General features: G+C 43.9%; 1 pseudogene; it reads right to left on the bottom strand.

The window, feature by feature from the left end:
- Positions 1-7,592: 7,592 nt before the first annotated feature.
- On the bottom strand, positions 7,593-8,261 carry LOC128111014 (peptidyl-prolyl cis-trans isomerase FKBP3-like; annotated as a pseudogene).
- Positions 8,262-13,601: the final 5,340 nt, after the last annotated feature.

Consider the following 13,601-nt stretch of genomic DNA (forward strand, 5'->3'; position numbering starts at 1 on the left):
GACAACTGTCCCCAGCTGTGTTTATTTTTCATTAACATATATCTGGCCAGGGCCATTCTCCAGACAAAAGTATTTCAGTAAAGATACCTGTTTCCAAGAACAAGTGCAGAGAAATAAACGTTAGCTCATCTCACCCACAGATAGAGATAAGAACCATTAACAATTAAATCCTTAACTCCTTACCATCACCCTGGGTTATTTATACAAGACTCTAATTTAAGAAATTTAATTGCTCAAATTCCTGGGATGATGTTTTAGCCATTTGCTAGTTACTGAGTTAAGGCAGTTACTTCCCACTGACCCAAGGAGACTGCCTGCTTACAAGGCCAGGCAGGTGATAGGTGCCAAGCTTCTTGCTTGGGCAAATTAAGTTTTTATTCCTCCCCAGCCAGGTGTTATTCCTAGATTTTATCCTCAGATAATATCTAAGTGAAAGTGCTTTTACTAAGCAAAGGGTCCTTGCTCTGACATATGTTACTTAGCCACCCAGCATATGTCCCCCTTCCTATCAGAAAGCAGCTGTAGCAGGGATGAACAGGAAAGTGTCGCCAAAGACAGTTTACTTTCCTGTGACTTATTGACCCCTACCATTCTACCTAGCCATTTCTAGATTATAGTTTGAGCACATAATTTTCTTAATTGATCTTAGCCTTTAGTCGACTCGACCAGAGAACTCCCCTTTAGTCACTCCCCTTTTGGGTTGTAATTGGAAGCTGACAATTATTGTTTTATGTGTGGATCCTTATCACCTCTCTCTAAGACCCTGAAAACTTGAAGCCTGTCATTGCTTTACCAAAGAATTACTGTGTGGGTATATATACTGCTTCTCTGAGAGCATGTGGAGGATTGATGGAGAAGAACAAAGATGAGGATGGAGATGGAAAGAACTAGGTAGAATGATGAGAGAACAGCAGAAGGGACTGAGAGCAGGAGGGACTGAGAGGAGCTAAGTAAGAGAGCAGAAAAGAAACTGTGTAGATAGAATTGACCTAGAAGAATAAAGTGAATGGACTAAAGAACTCAGTGTGCTAAGATTCACTGAATATCCCTCAGATTAGAACCCCCAGCTGGTTGTTAGACTCTTCCACGCACCCTGGGAGCAAAGAATATAGGCTGGACCTATTATTGTTTGTGTTAGTTGCTGATATAGGGGTGGTTCCAGTGTGCCCAGCAGCAATGCCTGGCAGCTCTTCTTGAGCTGTGTCTTTGTTCTCCAGTCTGACAAGTTCTGGTTGCTGCTTCTGAGCTCTATGTTCTGGACAATGTCTGCAGGTCTGTCTTTCAGCCTAACCTACTGACTCTCTTTACTTATGTCTACAGCAACTTTTAAAATTACTGTTGTGGTGAGCAATGAAAAAGAAACTATGATAGAGGGAGACATCATGGGGATAGGGAGAAATTGGTATCTAGGGAAGTTCCCAGCGATCCACAAGAATGACTCCACCTTAGACTGCTAGCAGAAGTGGAGAGGGTGCCTGAAGTGGCTTACCCCAGTAATCAGATCAGTGAATATCCTAACTGTCATTATAGAGCCTTCATCCAGTAACTGATTACCCCAGTAATCAGATCAGTGAATATCCTAACTGTCATTATAGAGCCGTCATCCAGTAACTGATTACCCCAGTAATCAGATCAGTGAATATCCTAACTGTCATTATAGAGCCTTCATCCAGTAACTGATGGAAGCAGATGCAGAGAACCACAGCCAAGCACCAGGCTGAGCTCCAGTGGTCCAGTCAAAGAGAGAGAGAGACGAGGGATTCTATGAGCAAGGGGCATCAAGAACATGATGGGGAGACTTACAGAGACAACCAAACCAAACTAGTGGGAACTCATGAGCTGTGGACCAATAGCTGTGGAGCCTCCATGGAACTGGACTAGGCCCTCTGCACAGGCAAGATAGTTGTGTAGTTTGATCTGCTTAAGTGTCCCCCTGGTAGTGGGATCAGGATCCAACCCTGGTGCATGAGCAGGCTCTTTGGAGCCCAGTGCCTATGATGGAACTCCTTACACAGTCTTGGTGCAGGGGGAGGGGCTTGGACCTGCCTCAACTCAGTGTATCAGGCTCTGCTGACTCCCCATGGGAGGCCTTGCCTTGGAGGAGGTGGGAATGGGAGGTGGGTTGGGGGAGGGAAGGCTGGGGGTGAGAGGAGGGAGGGGAGGGGGATCTCTGGTTGGTATGTAAATTTCTTAATAAAATAAAATTACTGTTGCATAGTGTTGAGGCAGGACTGAGAATATAGCCTAGTAGTTGAGCATTCCCTGGCATGCACATGGCCCTTGGCTCAATGCACAGCAACACAGTCACACAGAGCTAATGGAGGTCTCAGCGCCAGGTGCTATATTTATAATATAAATGCAAGGAAGGTTGTAGACAAAAGTGCATGTACTCCTCACACATCCACTCCTGGGCCCCCATTGTCTGGATAACCTACAGAATCCCTGGATATTCCTACACTATGTGGAAGACTCTGTGGCTTGCTTCACCTCTCCTCACTTGTGAGGGGGTGGAGGTCCACAGGGCCCCTTTTCTGTTTCAATGCATGATGTTCTTTGGCCTGATGTTTTCTCAGTATCACCATGTATAGGGGAATCTCAGGTCAGAGGCTATTTTGACAGTTCCTTAGGCAGATCTAACTTAAGGACCCAGCCCTGCCATGGTTTAGGGGGATGAGGGTCTGTGCCACTGTCAAAGTAGAGAACCTCATTTTTGTGCAATACTCTTACTGTGACACAAGCCCTCACACGTCCACCATTCTTGGTGTTGTCTTTGGGTATATGGTTTGGCTTAGGGACAGATCTGTTGTAGAGCTGCTATTGCTTCTGGTGTGTTTTGGGTCAGAGCTAAAGGACTCAGACCTCTGGAGGGGGATCCTGGTAGACTTCTGGCTAGCCCTGGGGCCAAATATTGATCTAGGAGAGGGAACTCTTGGTGGGATAGACACACTTATTTCTCCTCTACCACTTTGGTGTCTGACAGGGCTCTTGGGTGGGGTTTTCTTAGTAATGCATGGACAGGGACTTTGGGTCTCTGTCCATCTTAATTTTGTCCCATGTTTCGTCTTTCAGTTTACATGTCCCCAGAATGTCCAGAAAGGTTTTATTCCCTCCTCTCAAATCTTGTATTTACTACTGGCAGTCAACCGGGGGCTGTGTTTAGACCCTCAGTATTTCCCTAAGCTTGACCCCTGAGGCATCAGGGGTAACACAGGCTAAGTGAGTACAGAGATATCAGAATTCTCTTCTCCAAATGTAGGCCAGATGGCCACACATCTCCCTCTGTCTAGTCCTGAGTAGGAATGGTCCCTGTGAAACTGATGCAAGTAACAACAAGGCATTTCAGGTCCTGGTGGCTCTGGAGATCTTTCATTTCTGGCCCTGGGGAGAGGTGGAAAGTCTGCTTAGTGTACTGACTCACCTGCTTTCTCACATATGCCTTTTAGTTTATAATATGAGGCAAAAGGAAAAACAGTTCTCTTTAACACTTTATACAGCTATAGAGTAATATCTGAGACTTAAAGGACTTCCAGGGAGCTACATTTCTCAAAAATTGAGATCAAGTAAACAAGCTTTAACTCCTTGAATTTTCCAGTTGACTCTTCCCTTAAAATAGTAACAAGCTCTATTTAGTCACATTAAGTTTCAAGGCTAAGTTTTTATTGTTGATGTCTTCAGATCTGAAGCGCTGGTTTCAGTCAGTATCTATTAATTCTACTTCAAAATGAATTTGGCATTGGTGGAATTTTGGCGTCAGGCTGTCCTTTCTTTCCGTAGGCCCATTCTGGTTCACTCTCCAGTCCAGCCTTTTCTCCTTTACTCACAGTCAGGAGCGCTCCATCCCATCCTCTGATAACCGTGCCTACTCCAACCTTGAAGCTTAAAGGCTTGGCATTTTTCTTCTTTGAATTTGTTTAAATATTAGTGTCAAGAACGGTTCCATCTGGGAGTGTCCCTGTAGACCAGCAGTGGACACGTCTCCCTTTCTAGGAAAGTTGGTTTTATCTCCCTTTTTTAGAACAGATTTTGTATATTTCGGTGGACCCTCATCAAGAGTCTCTTCAGACTTGGTTTATTTGGGTTTATCATTAAGCTTCACATTTTTCACTTGCTCAGACACTGCTCACATGAGCCATGGGCTCCTTCAGGGCTCATTTTAGAATTTAGAGGCCTCCACTGCTGTTCCTAAGAAAGGATCAGGGCAGCCAGGAAGCCCTGTCTGGGTGTGAGTGACTGTTCACCTTCTTTATTGCTGCTGGGGGAGGGAAGGGGACTGTTTTCCTTGCTTTCCCTGTCTTGGGCTGATGAGTGATTGTCCAGGGACCCAGTGGCACTGGTGCTTAGTTTTAGAATCTACTTTTCCCGGTGGTTTTATTTCTTTGAAGACTTGAGGCCTTCGCAGATGACTGGATGCCTTGGAGCCTTGACTTGCATTTTCCCACAGTGATGGATTCCATGACTCCTGTATAAAGTAGTTCTGGGGGATTGTAATGGCTGACACCAGGATTCTGCCCTCTTGTGGAGAGCAAGGGACACAGATCTCCTCTCCTGATGTGGCATTGTGAAGAGGAGTATGGGATCCATAAAGATGCTCCTAAAATGTAGGACACATAGACATCTCAGATTAGAACTCACAATGAAAGCCTCAACAGATGCCTCAGGAGTGGGAGTTAGATATTATCAGGGTGGTCAGTTCTCTGATTTCACAGGTAGGTTTTAGCAGCTGAGATGTCCTAGGAAATGGCATAGGACACAGGTTCATACTTCTGAAAGCTGTGTGTAAAGCTGGTTGTCCCTGTGAAGGGACTTTGAGGGGGGTTTGCATGTGCTGAGAGTTGGCAGGTGTGGGACAAGTGAGAGGTGTTCTCTGGGCATCCCTGAGGAGGGACTTGCCTGGAGGTCGACAGCTACGTTGGTTGCGGTTGCCTGTGTGGAGACTGGTGCAAAGCTGATGAGCTTCGAGACTACAGCATAATTAGAACCTTGCTGCTGCAGGCAGCTCTTGCACTGTCTGCCTAGAGGTTCTTGCTGCCTCTGCCATCAGCTCTGCACTGGGTGAGCCCTGTGGGAGTGTTAACTGGCCACAGTGTCAGGCATGACCAGTGTGACTGCCAGGAACTGGTCACAGAGGAAGCTGGGTGCCTAGGCTGCCCTGCTGAAGTCAGTCAAGGGCTGCTCTTCTAAAAGATTCTGCATATTTCTGCCTTTCTGTGGACTGACTGGAGGTTTTTCTGGCTGGAAAACAAGAGAGCTTCTGTAATCTCAGAGGTGCCCTGGTAAGGCCAAGAATAGAGTAGGAGGATGTTCCAGCGCTTCCATGGGGATCGCTGATAAATGGTAGTAGTTTATGGGGCTTGTTGGGAGTAATTAATGAATTATATTTCATCTCATAACACTATAGTACCTGTGGCCATCTTAGACGAGTGAATTAAAGATTCTTGAGTCTGCAGTGTAGGAAACAAGGGGGCATATTAGTGACTGAGAGAGGGTACTTGGAGTGATGTGACATGCCTCAGCTTCTGCTTGCCCACTCCTCTTCTGTAGTACGGAAGCAGAGGAAAAACAATCAAAACGCCTGCTTAAGGAGGATTGATTCAAGACCATGGCTCAACAGAGAGACCATTTAGGTACGGGTTTGTGGTTGTGGAACAGGCAGGGCCTGAATCACTGAGAAGACATCAGGGTCTGGAGGACCAGAGCCTATGTGGGGCAGTGGAAGATGAGGAGCACAAATGGGGAGATCTTTCTAAACAAGCAGGGAGCTTGATGTCTTTGAATTACACAAGGACATGTCGAAAGGGAGCTGGAAATGGACCAGTGAAGGGGTTGGGTCAGTACTGAAACTTCGAAGCCATCATGAAAACTCCAGATCTCAGATCCTTTATTTCCACCATATTTACACTTGCCTATGCCCAACCCCAAAATGTGATGTTTGAACTCTCGTGCTGTGGATATCAGAGGTCAGGGATTGGAACACAGCTGTGTAAATATTTAACATTCCCTGTCTCTGTCCCTCTCCCTCCTCTCACCTCTCATCTCTCTCTGCCTGTTTTTATCACCTGCACCTGAGAGTCCACTTGGCTGGAGGGAGCCAGTTCCCTGGAGCTGGCCAGGCAGAGCATGCCAAGATGAATCTGGTCACCAGGAGGCATCTGAGATCTGCTCTGTGATCTGTGCCAGGGGCATGAAGTGACCTGCCTTTGTGACCTGACTCCAAGGTGCTCTGACCACCCACAGGGTTGGGCCTGGTGTAGGAGCAGGGTGTGTGTGTGTGTGTGTGTGTGTGTGTGTGTGTGTGTGTGTGTGTGTGAGAGAGAGAGACAGAGACAGAGAGATAGAGACAGAGACAGACAGAGAGACAGACAGAGACAGAGACAGACAGAGACAGACGGAGAGACAGACAGACAGACAGACAGAGACAGAGACAGACAGAGACAGACTGAGAGAGACTGAACAGGCTGGCTCTGGACTCCCTAGTTGTGTAGATACCCAATCTACACCCTTCACTTTAGACATAAAACCCCGCTGTGCTTGGTGTAGTCATTTGTCCACATAGGTCATGGGAGTCCAGCCTGGTGGCATGCAGAGCCTCAGAGTAACCACAAGGGATCATGAGTCTTGAAAAGCCTTTCCCAAACTGCAGTATGAGCCCATGTCCCCAAATTGGTCACTAATGATAGAGCACATGATCCCATTCACCCTAATTGATGAATGCCTAATAGGGCTTTCATCTCCTGTTACCACAACCAGACAGGGATCCAACCACTTCCTCCCTCCCTACTCTTAAGAACCTCCCATGGGCATTAGGTGCAGTGATGTTTGCAACCACAGGGCGGCAGCAGAGGCTTATTTATGGGACTCCGGCTGGTCAGAAGGCTGAAGACTGGGCTGGGAGGGTAGGAAGGTGCAATCTGACTCCAGTGGTCCTGAAGAAGATTTTTTTTGCCTGTACACTTAGAGGAGATGGAGACTTCTGAGAGGAGGTAAATCGATAAAACCCCATGCTTTTCTCATGTCATATAAGATGCCTGGTGCCATACAACCTGTCTCTGTGGCTGCGGATTTTAGTCATGTGTCTTTGACAGGGCCTGTCAGAGACTCCTTGGTGATGTCACTTATTTCCCCCTTTCCCTACTGAGATTTTTGGAGGAAACCCAGAGGATGCTTCTCCTTCTACAAAAGTAAGAGATATGAAAGCCCTAATGACAACCTGGAGAAAGCATGTGACATAGTTCTATCTGCCTTTGTGCAAGATCAAAGGCATTTTTGTCTCATGGATCTCTTAGGCATAGGAATTAGAACTTTTTTTTTCAAGACAATACATGACATTTTTATTGAGCCTTTTAGTTTATAATATGAGGCAAAAGGAAAAACAGTTCTCTTTAACACTTTATACAGCTATAGAGTAATATCTGAGACTTAAAGGACTTCCAGGGAGTTACATTTCTCAAAAATTGAGATCAAGCAAACAAGCTTTAACTCCTTGAATTTTCCAGTTGACTCTTCCCTTAAAATAGTAACAAGCTCTATTTAGTCACATTAAGTTTCAAGGCTAAGTTTTTATTGTTGATGTCTTCAGATCTGAAGCGCTGGTTTCAGTCAGTATCTATTAATTCTACTTCAAAATGAATTTGGCATTGGTGGAATTTTGGCGTCAGGCTGTCCTTTCTTTCCATAGGCCCATTCTGGTTCACTCTCCAGTCCAGCCTTTTCTCCTTTACTCACAGTCAGGAGCGCTCCATCCCATCCTCTGATAACCGTGCCTACTCCAACCTTGAAGCTTAAAGGCTTGGCATTTTTCTTCTTTGAACTTATTTAAATATTAGTGTCAAGAACGGTTCCATCTGGGAGTGTCCCTGTAGACCAGCAGTGGACACGTCTCCCTTTTTAGGAAAGTTGGTTTTATCTCCCTTTTTTAGAACAGATTTTGTATATTTCGGTGGACCCTCATCAAGAGTCTCTTCAGACTTGGTTTATTTGGGTTTATCGTCATTAAGCTTCACATTTTTCACTTGCTCAGACACTTTACTTACAGTTTCAGTACCCTTGAAATGCTTAGTTTCAAAAAGATGGTTATAGGCTGTAACCCAATGATCCTTATTAGCAGTCTTAGCTACATTTTTAACGTTTCCCAACAGTTTATGCTCTGCAAGAAACAAATCTGAACCGCGATCCTGCAGAAACCTGATACTGTCCTTCCTGGGTAGCTGCTGGCTTCGCAGCTGCTCCACGGTCCATGCACGCTGGGGAACAGCCGCCGCCATCTTCCCCCTGCTGCCGCCGCTGCACTCAGGAATTAAAACTTAAAGGATAACTTTGGCTCTCACACTCTCCCCAGTCCTTTATGACCCAGTTCAGTCTAGATCCTTCTAGTTGACTCTGGCTATGCTCTCCTTCATATCTACAATAAAATCTCTCTCCTCCATCATATCTTGGAACGGCCATGTCCTCATTTTATTCACTGACACAGCCTACTAATTTTGAACATGCTATTGTTAGTCAACTTAGAGCCACCTGCAATCCAGAACAAGCTTGGCCCCTGCCTTCAATGACTCAGCACCAGTGGTTCCATCATCACTAAAGGCTAGTGTGACACATCTCCACCATCACCACACTTTCCCTAAGCACATGCCCCATGCCGTCTATAAAGCCCACCATCATGACCTGGAAAGCCTTGCTGTCTTACTGAAAATGCTTGGCCTCAGTATAGCTCAATGGCCCTGGACAGCACACTCAGGGTAAGTTCTAAATTCTTGAAGATTGTAACAACTTCTCCAACTGCACCAGCAAATGATCCCAAAGTCTCTTATCTCTAAGATTTTACAACATTCCACTCTTACATCTTTATCTCTAGGATTTCTCTGTGCTCTACTTTCAAGAAATCTTTTAAGACTATTGTGTAAGTAGTCTTATCTTGGGATTTGTAAATTCATTGGGTGTGGTTAAACAATCTATAAATTTTTTTAACAAAATTTGTCTTGAAACAAGACTGGGTGGTAGTGGTGCACGCCTTTAATCCCAGCACTTGGGAGGCAGAGACAGGCGGATCTTTGTGAGTTTGAGGCCAGCCTGGTCTACAGAGTGAGTTCCAGGAAAGGCGCAAAGCTACACAGAGAAACCGTGTCTCGACAAACTAAAACAAACAAATAAACAAACAAAAAACCCTATACATAGATAATTTTAATTTGCTACAACATACTATATATGTGATTCAACTTTGGTTTACCATATACTATATATGTAACTTGGATTCAACTCTTGTTTAAAAATAGATCTATTAGGAACACTTGTTTTAAACAGCAACCATATGATTTGACCTCATCAAGATAAAAACAACCACATAACTAGAAGCCATCTTTATATAAAGAGTAAATGCCATGTGACTTCACTGTCTTGAGATGACCACGTGCTATAAAGCAGCCATTGTAAAACTTCTCAGTCCTACTGAGCCCTCTGCCAATCATTTAAACCGAGGAAGCAATCACATGTCTCCAAACTATTTTGTATCAGAATGGACTTTGTATAATAAAAAATTTCTAAAGTTACAAAGGTGTACCAAGGGTAACAAAAGCTGACTTAGAGATTTACACCTAACTACTTATATCTTTGCTAATTGTTCAATACCAGGCTTCTAGAAAATTTAGATAAGTAACAACACATGTGGTGATATTGTGTCCTCCAATATATTGTGCACCTTAATAAGTTTATCTGGGGTCAGAGAACAGAACAGCCACTAGATAGACATAGAGGCCAGAAAATGGTGGCACACACCCTTAATCCTATCACTTGGGAGGCAGAGATCTTTGACAGGTTTGAGGACCATTATCTATTAAATGTATCTGAGCCAAACAAATCTAGGCCTAATCTTGAAAATATCTCTAAGTTTGGTAACAATAATCAGGCCAATTTGTTCTCCTATAGATATATTAGTCAAATATACCTCTCAGTTTTTTTATGAAATAGAACAGTTTATGCTTTAAACTAGTATCTGAATAGCCAGAGATGACTAGTATTAACTTGTATTCCTTAGCACAAAGGACATGCAAACTCAGACATTCAAAACCAAACATACATGTGGCCACATTTTTCATTCATACCTGTAGAGCAGACAGACATTTTTACAATTATGACCCTTTGGAGTCTCAATGTAGCAGCAGAATAGCAAGACAAAGAAATCTGAAACATGTTTCATTTTTTTATATATCTCAAGTCATTTTTTTAAATCATTATTAAAGCCTTTTTATCCTCAGACCTTTATACCTTGCTTTTACGTATTCTAATAACTTGCATTTTATATATTTTTTAAAACATTTTTTATTTTTATATCTAAAACCTTTATATCTTATACCCTATATAAATTTTATTTAAATCTCATAATTTATTTAAACTTTAAAGTTAAACTTTTAAGTTCTATGTTTTTATATCTCAAACTATTTATTTAGACCCAAAATATCATATATTTAAACCCTCATGACATGCTTAAGCCTTTAAATTTTTATATCTTAAACTGCTTTCTCAAACCAAAAAATCATTTATTTAAACTTTTATCCTCATATCTCAAGCCTTCGTATTTTCATAAAAACATTATATTTTAAAACTTTTTTTTTATCTTAACCAACAATAATTTGAAACCAATTCTCTTAAATGATGGCAAGTATTTGTAACCCATTGAACTCAAATGACCAAAACCCATGTAAATTTTTATTTTTCCTGTGGAAACAAAAGCATAGTTTTCCTAGTATCTTGAACTGGTAATTTAACATTTCTTTTCAAGCAATACCAGGACAGAGAAGGGTTAACAAGAGAAGCGGCTGGCCAGCAGAAGAGACCTTGAAGTTATCACAGTAAAGGGAGGGAGCGGGAGCAGTGGGCATAGAGCTGCCAGTGTTCCTGAAAAAAAAAAGTTTTTGTTAACTCCTCTGACTAAAGTCAGATTCTCTGCTCAGTGTTCACACAGTTTTTGTCAATTGCAGGCAGTCCCCATTGCCCTGTCCAGAGCTCCTGTCTTTGCCCGCCTGTACCGAGAGCACGCACCCCCACCCTCGTGAGAGCAGCCAGCTGGCTGCAGTCCTGATAGCAAGAGAGCTAGGGAGGGATGGAGGTGGCCTTTGTTATGCCTCTCTCTCCTCCTCTTCCTCTAGGAAAATAAGGGAGGTTAGTAGACAGAAACAAATAACATTTACACAGACAATCCAAGAACCAGAACATCAGCACTGAGATGACGGCCTTATTCACAGCTAGCAAGCCCCTCTTGCTGTATGCAAGCCCCACCTGGCAGGAGCTACCTGTTTATCTCAGTTCAGTCGGGGAGTGGGGGTGGGGGACCCAGTTCCCTCTATTGTGGCTCACACATCCTTCCAGTGGGCTAGGCAAAGGTCTAGTGGAGAAGAAGGGAACTGTCCCATAGCTTCCGTCACAGTCAAGTCAATAATGAGAACAGTTAATACATTACACACAAGACCAAGGGCATACGAAAAAACTTTGCCCCAACGAGACAACCAACAAAGCTCCAAGAACAATGACAGCCTGATGTGCTCTGGGGGGGGGGGGTGACCCTCCAGGCTCAATCACACCAAAAACAATCTAGACTCTAGACTCGAGGATCTCTGTCCTTGATCAAACAGACATCAGGGGCTTCCATATCCCTGTCAGACATGCACTTTTTTTTTCTTGGAAGAGAAGGAGAGAGTAAAGTAACAATGATCACAACAAAACATATAAAAAAAAAATCCCATAAAATGGCTCTGACAAATTCCCAGGACAAAATACAAAGTGGCACTTCCTCCCACCGTGGGGGAAGATACCCAAAGATGCTCCTAAACCAAATGGTCACCTCTGAGCTGGCCTCAAATGGCTCGGGACCAGGAGGTCTCTGGCCCAAATTAGGGAATGAGACGTCTCTCTTTCCCTCCCAGGATCACTGTCCGGACACGTCTGTCCCAGTGAGAGCCTGCAAAGTACAAATCAAGCCTGCAAAGTACAAATCGATCGACCGGTACAAAACAAAAGTAACATAACAGACACAGACAAGACAGAGAACACTCTTACCGGTAGATGTCAATAAACCTCTGGACCCTTGAGGGTCCTGGTGGGGTCTCTGGGGTTCCCGGCCAACGCACCAAATGTTATGCCCAGATTGGGACCCCAAAGATAACCACCACAGACCTTAGGTACAGAATGCAATAGCATGGTTTATTTCTGTTTGTTTACAAGCTGCAAGCAGGGAAGCTCGATCCAAAGCACACACTCGTAGTCGTGAGGCCAGGAGGAATTTGCTTTTTCTTTGTGTGGCTAGCTTTTTAAAGGCAAAATCCACAAGCCCTTCAGGGGGGGTTGGGGGAGTTTTGCACGGGTGCAACTCAGATTGTTTTTTTTTTTTTTTTATCTCTGTTCTCTTTTAATTGGGTGAGGGTATGTAACCTTTGAATTTACTGGTTGGTGGTTACACTTTATTACTTTGGGGGAAGTCCAGCACAAGTCCCAGGCTTTGTCCTTGAGCCACCATGGGGGCTGGCTGGCCAAGCACATACTGCACATAACTCTAAGTTGGTGAGGGGCCCCAGAGAGTAAACATCTGGCTGAACTTTGAGCAGTCAGAGTACATGCAGAAAGGGAGCTACTGCAAGGACTATGTCTTTTGTTCATGGCCCTCCCAGAAACTGCTTGCTCAACTCTCAGGAAACTGAAATTGAGGCCTGATCTCTGAGAGAAGACTGAGCAGCCTGTTATGGCATCTGCTTGGTCCTTTCATGCTCTCATACCTTGCTCCTTTCTTACCTGATTTTCTTTATATCTTTCTGCTCCTCCTTCTAAGTCCTTTCTTAATTCCTTCATCTTAGTTCTGCCTCATCTTGGTCTCTCTCATCTCATTCTTACCCACCTAGTTCTTCCCTATCTGGCTCTTCCTCATCTTCCATCTCGTTCTTCTAGTTCTCCATCTAGTTCTCCAATCTAGTTCTTGCCAATCTAGTCCTCTCCAAGTCTCTGAGGTTTACAGTTATATACCCAGGCAATAGCAATGCTCTGGCTAAGGCAAGCACCAGGCTTGAATTCCCTCAGGGTCAAAAGAAGGGGCAATGAGAGTCACTCAAAAGAGCAGTAATTGTCAGCCATCATCTGCAACTCAAAAGGGAAGTGACTAATGGGGAAATAAATCAACTAAGGGTAAAATTCAGTTAATATCTAAGACAAGGGAATTTATGTGCTCAAACTATATTCTTGGAAGTCAAGTACTAGGAGTGTATCAGTAACGAGTTAAAATAAAACTGCTTTATTTTCCTTTGGCCCCTTATCTGTCCATACTATCTTGGCTACTGCAGTTTTCTGGCAGGGTGAGGGAGTGCACTCGGTGGCTGGGCAGCCTGAGTCAGCTTGATGTACCACCTGTAAGTAGAAACCCTTTAGTTCTTAGTTAGTAGTTAAAGGTAGATTTAAAACTAGAGATAAGACTTTGGAAAGGGGAAGGTTAAGCTTAATTAGCACATCCACCAGGCCTTCTCAAACAGATAGTCTGGAGGCTTAAGTCTGTTCTTAGAGAGTCTGTGAGGTATCTCAGATAAGATACTTTCATCTTTCTGTCTGGAGATGGTCCTGGCTGGATGCTG

Source organism: Peromyscus californicus, unplaced genomic scaffold, assembly GCF_007827085.1.
Source record: "Peromyscus californicus insignis strain IS unplaced genomic scaffold, ASM782708v3 Scaffold_15__1_contigs__length_86483966, whole genome shotgun sequence".
NCBI lineage: Eukaryota > Metazoa > Chordata > Mammalia > Rodentia > Cricetidae > Peromyscus > Peromyscus californicus.